Below are 11,622 nucleotides of genomic sequence, written 5' to 3' on the forward strand. Positions count from 1 at the left end.
TCGGAGTGAATGAGTAACATTGGGAACAATGGGCCTCATTCACGAACATCTTAAAAGTCTTCTTAAGAAGTGTACTTAAGAAGGCGCGGGTTGGAAACTGCGCCACATTCACGACACGTTCTTAAGTAGGGATAATCGTTCGCACCGGTGTTCTTAGGTTGATGAATGCTAACATACCCGTGCATGTGAGGCCTAATTGGCATAGGTCACCGCCTATTATTTCCTATATAAGGTAAAAAATGTGCCGTGCACAACAGGCAGCTGGAGGCGGAGATGGCAACGTGCAAGGGAAAGACTGAGGAGCAGCTGGACAACAAACAGAAGAAAAACTTCAATTCTACAGAAATAGAGGTGCTTTTACAAGGAGTGACCGAACACAAGACCACCTTATTTTCACGTGTATCCACCGGTCATCAGGCCATCCAAAAAGAGTCGGCATGGAGCACCATTGCAGGAAACATAAATGCCGTTTCCACGGAGAAACGCGCCACCGCAAAGGTTAAAAAGAAGTGTTTTGACTTAAAATAGACTCAAAAAAAAGATTAGACTGCACCGGAGGGATCTGGAGGAAATGGGAGGTGGGCCATCAATCAGCAACCAAACCATTTCGGAAACTCTAGAAAATATTTACACAATCATGATGGAAAAATAAAGTCAAAATACATAAATTGTGTGTGACAATGTATTTTTTCTGTGGTTACATTTGATTAGACGCTGCCTAATTAATACAGCAGCCCCGTGCTCTGGCTCAAGACGTGGCTGGGGGCGCATGTCGTTATCTGGGGGTGCTACGTGCGCAATAGACACACCACGTTTCATTGCGATGTTATTCTGATGATCCTGCACACCTGCAAGAACAGGGAGGGAAGCCTGAAGCCTGAAGCGGGACATCAAATATTCGTCGCTTTCAGCAAATAAATCTCCATGGTCCCTTTACATTCTCTCTCTGCGCAGCGCACGTCCAGCCAGGTACTTTTTTTTTTTTTGATGAATTGGGATTTGAATATATATTTATCGATGGAGTATACTATAGTTGTTTTGATGATAAATAATTGTTGGGATATTTTATTTGCACTACATTTTTTGGGATCAGGTTGCAAAATCCATCATGAGGGCGATTGCGCAATGAAAGTGCAAGCTTTGCTTGTGCGTAAGAATCCTCCTGAGCGTTCGTAGAATTTGTTCTTAGACCTAAGAACTGTGAGTTGAGAACACGTTTCGTGAATGCCAAAAATCTTCGTAAGAAGGCTTTAAGAACACATTTGTGCGTAAGAATGTTTCGTGAATGAGGCCCAATGAGTGTCGATAGCATTGCAAGGTTTATAATGTGTATTTCTGTGTAAATATGTCATGTTACAACGTAGACACTTGCGGCTTATAGACAAATGTGGCTTGTACTGTATATGTACAAAAAATGAGGAAATAAGACTCGTGCTCGTATGTGTTGCGATCACTGATCTGTACTAAAAATCTGGATAGACCATTGGTCAATGAGTTGTGAAGCCACACGGCCGCCATATTACCACTCAAAAGCCTTAATCCCTTAAACCTCAACCTTAAGAGCTGCGCTGAACACGCGGTCGACAGTACGGGCTTTTGGCCGTGTGGTCAGCGCTCTCGCCTCCCATTGCGAAGGTCCTGTGTTTGTGTCCCGGTGCGGGCGGTGCGAAACGGGGCGGGTGACACGAATGTAGTCTGCTATGTACGAGATGTGAGTGGTAAGATGGTCTCTCTGTGGCTTCAGCGGCTTGCACGGGCGCGTGCGACGTATGGTCTATCCAGATTTTTAGTACAGATCAGTGATTGCGATAAATCTGTTCTGTAGGGGAGCTGAGTGAAGGGCGGACAGGAAGTGGCGTCTGAGGTTCTGAGTTGAGTTTTAGCATAGCATGGTTTAAGGCCGCAAAAGTAGCCCGTGTTTTTATTAGGGATTATTGCAACTGTTGAGATAATGCAACTCTGCAATAAAAGCATGTTTAAGGGCAAGCTTGTGTGTTTCACCGAACATTACAGTCACATTACTGACACCTAGTGACCAGTGTAGAATACTGTTTTTTGTTGTTTTTTTTATGACTTATATTTGTATTTTAGTTCATTTAGCCATTTTATGCTTGAAAATTCTGATTTTAGCGTCCACTTCAGAAATTAACTACAGTAGATGCCTCTACAACGTAAATAATCCGTTCCGAGAACCTTTATGTTATAGGGTTTTTATGTTATACGAAGCGTAAAATACATGTAAATAGCCTAATCCGTTCCAAGATCTTCCCAAACTCACCCCTTTGTCACTTCAAAATTTTCAAAGTCCACCAAATATGGTAGGAAAATATAAGAAAACATTAGCATAAAGTACAGTAACATTCCAATATAAAATAAGGTAATAAATAAGATTACTCTAAATGAATAAAACTGAAAAACAAAAACAATCCTACCGTTCACGAGATGTCTTGATCAGGAGCGCAAGTGGAGGCAGGAAGGAGGAGGAGGACTAGCCTGAGACGAAACGCGACTCAGAGTCTTAAGAGTCAGCTGGTGTCACAGACAAACACATGCACTACACGATAATGCTGTGTGCAAAATTTTAATTTGTAACTTAACTTAATTGTTTAAGTTAGTTTCAGGGGGACTACGAAGAGGAAGGAGTTTGAAGGGACAAGCCTCTCTCACACAAACTCACGTACGTGCTGTATAGCGTAGGCGGTGCCCCGATAATCAGCCAATGAGAGCGTGATGCATCAGAAAGCGTCACCAGGTGTTCGTCTGAACTTGCACCGACTTGAGGCATTAATGAAGTTGATTGAAAGAAAAAAGACTTGCACTGACTTGACACTTTGTTATATGGAATTTCTTCTGTAATACGAAGCAAAAACTTTACATAAATTCTTTATGTTCAGTGGAATTTAGGTAAAGGAGGTTTATGTTATGCGAGGTACTACTGTACTTTGTCCGGAATTCAAGGTAATACTTAAAACCATGATACAGTAAAGCTGTGAAATTTGAAGCGTGAAATGGCGAGGGACTACTGTACTATACTGTCACATGGGGCAACACCCTCTGCCAGCCTTGAATTTGTGACATACTCACCCAAATATAAGACGACCCTGAACATAAAACTCCTTTTTGAAGATGAAATTAATCATTTTGACTATGTGTAAAAAAAAAAAAAAAAAAAAAACACACATAGCTACGAAGTTATGTATTTTCATGAAGAAAAAACTGCATCTCAGCTTTGTGATATCAGTGAAAAAGCCTATTATTAGTATCTACTTCATTCTGTGCTCTTTTTTTCCCCATTTTGGCTGCACATTTTCAAAATATTTCAATTGTAGATGTTCTTCTTGTGATATTATGACTTTATTTCCTTAATATTTTGACTTAATTCACATAACATAACCTCTAAAAAAATATTTTTCTTTAATATTTCTACTTTATGCTACTAAAGTGACATTGGATTACTCAATATTACAAGCTTATTCTTGTAAAACTGTAATTTATTTCTCGTTACAACTTTTGTCCCTTAATATTTTGACTTTATTCTTGTAAAATTGCTGCTGATTCTTTCATTTAAGCTGTTGGTTTTTTTTTTATTTCCAAGTGTTTCAACTTTCTTGTAAATGTTCTTGCAATATTATGGCTTTATTCCCATACAACTTTGAATTTAGTTTGATAATATTTGGACTTTATTCTCACAATATTATAGCCTGTGACGTAAAAAACCCTTATATTTCCTCATAATATTACGTTATTCTCATTAAACAACACCTTTTTCTTTTGTTACAACTTTTTTCTCTTAATATTAATGACTTTATTCTTGCAAGAATACTGCTGATTTTTCCATTTTTGCTTTTTTCTAGAATTTGTGCCGCAGGGCAATAAAAAAAATTACCACGGGCCGAAATTGTCCCCCCCGGCCACGCTTTGGACACCCATGCTGTGATATTTGTTTATTTTTCATTCAACTTCTGAAACCGCACGCTTTGTTTCTCCTCTCCCGGGTTCAGGTGGGTGGTTTGCAACGTGCAATGAATGAGAATCCGATTTGAGTCTGTATTTGATTTTTTTGAATTGCTTGCCTGCTGTTAAAATGTGTTTATTTGTAAAATAAACTTGATTCTACAAACTTGGAATGATTCTTATTACATAAGCTGCTGATTAAAATGGACATTTAAAAACAGGCATCAATACAATGAATTACACATGTATATCCTATGAAAAATAGGAAGTACCTCTTTGATACATGCTGTTGCTATTGCATTGTTTGGAGTGACAGTGGTCAGTGTTATCAAAGCTGCAACTACTACACACGATATGATCTAAGAATTTCTCATAGCATCTGTCTCAATTCAATTCATTTCCCCATTTGGTCACATGACGCTCTTAACAAGTATCATTAAGTCAGGATTACTCATTGATCTCCAAAACAGCAAACATGTTGCTTATCCCTTCATTCCCTCTCCTCCCTGCTCCTCTTCCTCTCCTTACTCCGAATGCCCCTCTTCCTCTCCTTCCCTGTGCTCCGCCTCTCCCCTTACCTCGGCCCGCTGAAGAAGGGCGAGCTTTAGAGCTGTAATCTCTCACAGCGTGCAAGAGCGTCGAGTCCAAATGCCTGGAAAATGACGACTCGGGCAGGAGGGTCTCCGTTGCTGCGCCTTCTTTCAGGTAGACGAGGAGGCCATGCACCATGGTACCGCTGAACAAACTAATAGAAATGTACAGAAAAGAGTGAGCACAAAAAAATAGAACGAGTATCTTAAAACAAAAGTGTCAACAAACGTTTTCCACCGAAGGCGGCTTACTGAAATTGATGGATGCGGGGCCACTTAGATACATTTTGTCCTATAAGGATGCTAAAACCCATCCAATGTAGGTCATCTTCACTTGTAGTGCGGTGCTCATAGTGGGGTGGGGTGTGTGGTAAGGTGTCAGGGCCTGTGAGTAATCTTAACTTAGAAATTCTTTGAAGTTGTTGCAGATGTTCTCGCAACTTATTTCATTCCAGTCGCTACATCGCGGATCGAATATCGCTCGCTCTGTTGCAGTTTTGCCCAAAAATTAATAAATGATTGGTTGACTATGGCCCATTATTAGTCAAGAAATATTGAAATACACGTTAAATGTAGTATTCTGACCACTAGGCATCAGTAATGACACAAACATTGACAAGACATGACATTACGTCACATTACCGTCACACTCCATGGCACGTCCGACATAAGAGTGAAAAGAAGTTCTCCTATTCTGCTTATTTTGTCTTCCTTTCCCACTCCATTTGAAACCCCTTCTTAACTTTAGAATAAATAAATTGGAGGCTAACTAGTTGTCTTGCTAGCATGCTATGCTGCCGTGGCTGTCTCTTGTGTCCCCGCAGTGATACCATAGCCATACGCATTAGCAACATGGTGTAAACAAAGAATAATAGGAGTGAAAAGGTGACCATAGCGATGTTATTTCATGTCTACATGGCTGTAATAATGGTTTAAAAAACATAGAAACATGTTTTCTATGCTCTCCAAAAATATTCCATTTATTAACATGTCATTCTATTTTGAAATTCAATTACCACGGTCGGGTCTGGAACCCATTAACCACAATAAACGAGCGACGACTGTAACCTGGATAATCAGGGGATTGTATGCAGAATGCGGGTGAGAGAAGGGGGTACCCATATGTAGTCAAAATGTGATGTGTCATATAAATTTAATCGGTAATAATAGGTGGAAACTAACTGTCAAAATGTGATTGATGGCATGTACTGTATATATATCCGGTGATGTCATTTTGGGGGGAGTGTTGAGGAGGTAGGGAGAAAAGGAAGGGGCGTGACTTTGTTATTTACTTTAGAATGTGTGTATTATTTTAAAGGGAATTAATGGCCGTGGTGAAGGTGGTGAGGGGTGTGGAAATGTGTGAGATGTCTTATTTAACAAGGAGTGTTTGAGTCAGACTATGAGTGACTGCTGGAAAATAAAAAATGGCGGTGTTCAGGAAAAAGAGTCTGCATCTTGACGGGGGACGTCTGGTGGTTAGTGAGTTTAGAGGCATGGGAGTAGTTCCCTTCGTGGAAGTATACAGTCATGAATATATGGAACCAGAGGTTACGCAGCTGAGAATCTATTCTACTGAATTTGAAAAACTGAAGAGCTCCATTCAAGATTTCATCGATTACATGCAACATGTGCACGACCAAGGGGAAGTAGGACTTACGAGAATGTTGCCAAGTGTAGCGGTGAGAACGGATTCGCTACTGCGTGAAGGGGAGGGATCTTTTTTCATTGATTGTTTGAGATCATACATCTGGCTGCTGGTGAGATATGGCTCCTCTATTGCTAATAGTGTCAGACCAAGGACTGTTATGGAGAAAGAGCGGGATTTCCCAATTCACCTTGCGTTCGAGGTGGAAGACTTCCCAAAGCTGGGTGATCTCTTGAAAGAAATTAGTTTGTTTTTCACTCAAGATAGTGTGAAGCGGAGGCATGACCTGCTGGAGAAGAGGTTAACCACTCGAGCTGAAGGCACTGTTGGAAGACAGAGGATGACTAGTTCTAAGAGGCGGATAAATCTGAACCCCGTTTTTGACAGAGAACTGGAGGCTCATGGATTGGCCGGGAGAGGGTATGTTTCTGAATTAGAGACTGATTCCGCGTGATTCTATCATGCATGCTGGTCTCCACCTTCTACAAAGACCTACCAGTCCTGCCGCTGAGACCCCGCCTACCAGTCCCACCTCTCAGACCCTGCCTGCCAGACCCTTCCTACCAGATCCCGCCTCCCAGCCTCGCCTCTCAGACATCTCCTACCAGACCTCTCCTACCAGACCCCACCTACCAGACCCGCCTCCCACTCCTTTTAAAATATAAATACAGAAGAAGTGGGAATCGAGAGTACTTTACTTCATCATGGCTGATTTTTCCTCAAACAACACTGCGACCTCTCTTGCTAGAAACAACGCCAGCAGCAGCTATGAAATTCAGGAGGAAGAGGCTGTCAAACATTTCTCAGACATCTTCAGGACACGCTGAGATGTATAAGCCACTTTTCCAAGGCTATCAGGAGGATGATTCGACCCTTCTCGGGGGCTGTGAAGCGCAAGACTACCAGACCGGTCCCTACGCCTGCAGGGTGAAGGCGAACATAGCGCTCACCCCCGGTCGGATCAGTGGAGGATCCATTGCCACCCCCGGCTCTCCACACATGGTGACTGAATAAGGGACAGCAGAAGGCTCATCGATGCATACAGCCGTTTTTTCCCAATCTCTCGACAATGGACAGAGCCATGGCGAGCTACCATGCGGACCTCCATCCTACTGCCCATACTGGGGGGATTATGACAGCGGCGGAGAGCCAACGCCTGCTCCAGTCTTCACCATAGGAACACACAAAGCGCTCCTGACGTCTCCAGACTCACCCACGCCTCAGTCTCCGATAGCGGTGAGTGGTGGATTTCTAGACACTGTAGAGGCCTGTGTGGCTAGCGCCGTACAAGTGGTGGTGCAGAAGCAGATAAAAAAAGACTGTTACGGCTGTGAAGTTGATCACCCTTCTCAACGTCAGCATCCCTGTCTCTATCCTCCAGAACCTGGATATTTCAACACTAACTTTAAACAGTTAACAGAGAATCTGTTGACATGGGAATTTCTTCCAGCTCTCAAGTATACCTTGGAATTACTTGGGTTAGACATACTGGATGCTAGAGTGGAAGGAGCAGCAGAGGCTTTTCTTTACAATCTGAAGCCCGAAGAAAACATTTTGGAGAAAGTTGGAGAGATCAGGCGTGCCTACATAGAAGGCGACAGCGATAGGTAAGATGTGCTGGAGCGTTTCCTCAGTTTTTGGAATCCTTAATACATCAAAATCGGAAATTATTATTTTAAACCATCCCCTAAACCAGTTGATAGTTTTCTTTTAAAACATGCAATTGCTAATCGGATCAATGATGTGTCGATATATCTGGCAAATGGGGATGTTGATACAAAAGACATGGAGCGTTTTGAAAGAGTGATGGCCATTGTAAGGGATAAGTGTCCTTTAGACCATTGGCAGAATCTGGTGTAATCTTGGGTCAAACAGCGGTGGTTTTGAAGAAACATTACGGGCCATTATCGGGAATATTTCTATGTATAGTCTCAACTCTTGTCTTGTGCATGTCTTGTATACTTATGTAGTCGATATAGCGGTGTGTAAACTGAAGAATGGAAATAAAGTTGATGTTGATCACTTACTAAATGTATTACATGCTTCGATTTTTTGTGTTTTGTTGTTTTAATATAAAACATGTACTTTAATCACTAAACATGTATTGTAATCACTAACCGTGTAATCACTAATCATGTGTGGTAATCAATAAAGTCGAAGTCAAAACATTGTCGTATGATCTTTTCTGTTCACTAGGAGACATGGCTTCAAAGAAGACAGAACGCATGCTGAAGAGTATATATTATGACCCGGCAAGAGCTGGATCTTATGGTGGGGTTGAAAGACTTAAAAAGGCTGTAGAAGAGCAGACGGGAAAAAAAATAGTGGGGATGAAGTGCGAGACTGGTTGTCAGCTCAGGATGCATATACCTTACACAAAACGGCACGAAAAACGTATGCTAAAAATCGTGTTTTTGTTCCTCGCCCTTTGTATCAATTTCAAGCCGATCTTTGTGATATGAGTGCTCTGTCTAAAGACAATGATCGGTTTAAATTCCTGCTTATAGTAATAGACGTATTTTCCAAGAAAGCTTATGCACGACCATTGAAAAACAAGACAGCCTTTGAAGTTGCAAAGGCTTTTGCTTCAATTTTAGACAAGAGTGGTATTCCGGTTAAAATTCAAATGGATTCAGGGAAAGAATTTTTTAATCGAGTCTTTGAAAAACTAATGAAGAAGTACAACATTCAACACTTTGCAACAGGAAGTGAACTGAAAGCATCAGTGGTGGAAAGATTTCATCGTATGTTGAAGGGAAAAATGTGGCGCTACTTCACCGCAAAAAACACTTGTAGGTATATAGACGTAATTCAGGATTTACTCGATAGCTATAACGACAGTTATCATAGCGGTATAAAAATGAAACCTGCTGAGGTAACCCCTAGCAAGACCTTGCAAGTGTTTGAAAATTTATATGGGACACTATCTCTGGCCGCTAAGCCACCGGTATTTAAATTGAAAGAAGGAGACATTGTACGGATTTCAAAATACCGTAGGGTATTTGATAAAATGTATGAACAGTCATTCACCGATGAATATTTTATAGTGAACGAACGTATCCCCAGAGTCATTCCTGTTTATAAATTAAGGAATATAAGAGGTGAAATTCTGAATGGAACATTCTATGAACCTGAACTGCAGAAAGTGATAATTGGCTCTGACACTCTTTTCCGCGTAGAAGAAATTTTAGACCGGAAAATTAAAAATGGTCAGAAGATGGTTTTAGTCCGCTGGCATGGATGGCCTCGTTAGTTTGACTCTTGGCTGCCTTCTACAGAGTTTGTTGAGCTCAGGGAGAAGAGAAACAAGAAAGACCAGGAAACAGCATAATGGCAGGGCGAGACTCTTTCTACGTAACACTACCGTCGAATGCCAGTTATGACATTTCCCCGAACAATACCAGCCCAAATTATACGATAACATTGTCACAACCTATAGAACTAGAAGGAGCTTATGAGGTAGCTTTAGCTGAGATCATGTATTGTCATACATGGAATAATATACGCGGGGGAGATAATGGTTTTGGAATATTAGATCATTCGCACCCGGCGAACCCTCCAGTCTATCTGAAAATTCCTAGGGGACATTATGAGAGTGTTGATCTAATACTGGGGGAGATGAATGATTTATTTGAGTCAGTAGACATTGATCTAATTTTACGTTACGATTCTATAAGCAAAAAAATTTCTATATCAGGGAGTGCTCAATATTCTATCAAGTTCGAAGAGTCGCTGGCCTACATACTGGGTTTTGATCCCAATGAATGGATTAAAACAGAAGGAAAACCCGGGAGTAAATATCCTTGTGATATTAACGGCGGCCAATATAATGTTTTCGTCTATACCAATATTGTGGAAGGACAACATGTCGCAGACTATGTTGTTCCCCTTCTAAGAACTGTTAAAAAAGAAGGATCTTACGGTGATCTGGTCACTTTAGCCATCCGCATCTTCAGTTGCTTTCTCTGTGGCTGTAGTTGGTAGTTTCAAAAGTATTTCACAGCCTCGACTCTCCTCCTTTCTGAGTAAGGCCAGATATTTTTCAAGTAGATCGTTATAATGTAGTGACTTGGTGTATGCGGGTCCGGGTTGTTTTAACAAACGTTCCATTTTTTCTTCCAAAACCTGCTGAGCTTTATCGCTGATGTTTTTTGCAGGAGTCTTCTTCTGTGTTAAAGTCTCTAGTTGATTGGGGGAAAATCATGTACATTTTACTAAATGACGCCATGACGACGGTCTGCGTCTATCTCCCACCAGTAAACAAACTGGTTAGGAGTGGGATTGCTGCTCCTAATAACGCCCCAAGGAAACCACCGGACTGTGTCAACACCTTACGCTTATGAACGCCTACTGTACTGGTCAGAGGATAGTGGGACGTTCCCCTTCAAAACATTCAATGCGATCTCACAGAGTGCCAGGATGAGATCTTCCGATGCATGGCTTAGAAGACTCCGTCTCTCTTTTGCTTTTAAAGTTAGCAGGGCTTTTAAAATGGGAAGATTTCTTTTCGTCTGGAAGTATGCCGCTTCTCGGTCGGAAATGTTCTGGACAGTCGGGTCTCAAGTCTACGATTAAATATGAGTAGGGGTCTTTAGTCGCGTCATTAAAACTCTGAAGAAAATATTCTCTTCGTCCAGGGAACATTTGCTGAGCCAGAATTCTAATCTGCAGTTTATCACGAGGGGATTTGAAAAGGACCATATAATTAGTGTTTAAACTAATATTTCTGCTATGTTTTCCTTGATGAAACAAGTTTTGAACTAGAAAGATTACAGATAATTTTCGATGATGATTGGCCCCGACATCCATGCAATCATCAACAACTAAAAGACTGTGCTGATTTGATGGAAAAATATTTTCATCCGTCAAAGAGTCAGGGATTCCTTCAATAAATTTAATCTTCACATCTTTAGCCAATTCATCATACATAGGCTGGTAGGATGAATAGCTCCAGATGATTTGAGTACATGTTTTACAAAGTACGATTTACCACTACCACTTGGCCCAACAAGGAGGGCGGTGAATGAGAGTTGGAAGCGAGGATCAAAATACACTTTTCCATGTTACCCATCTGATGTTTCTGTAAACTGACAAGCTAAATAACCGAGAACACTGATTTTATTCACAGACATGAAGATGTATACACAAACAAAAAAAGAAGGATTTATTGATATAGCATATGTGCATATATGGTTTATTACAGATTACATCTTGAATAAAAATACAGAATACATCTTCAAGAAAAAACACAGAATACATGAAGAAATAAAATACAGAATACATGCTGAAACACAATACAAAACAATAATATAATTCCAAAAGAACTGTGTCAAAAAGTCATCAGGTCATACCATCGTAAATCTACACAGTCCTTTTCAGAAATTGCTAGTGTTTCATCCTGTGACTAATAGCCAAATAGTAATGTTTTTC

Source organism: Dunckerocampus dactyliophorus, chromosome 17, assembly GCF_027744805.1.
Source record: "Dunckerocampus dactyliophorus isolate RoL2022-P2 chromosome 17, RoL_Ddac_1.1, whole genome shotgun sequence".
Taxonomy (NCBI): Eukaryota; Metazoa; Chordata; class Actinopteri; order Syngnathiformes; family Syngnathidae; genus Dunckerocampus; species Dunckerocampus dactyliophorus.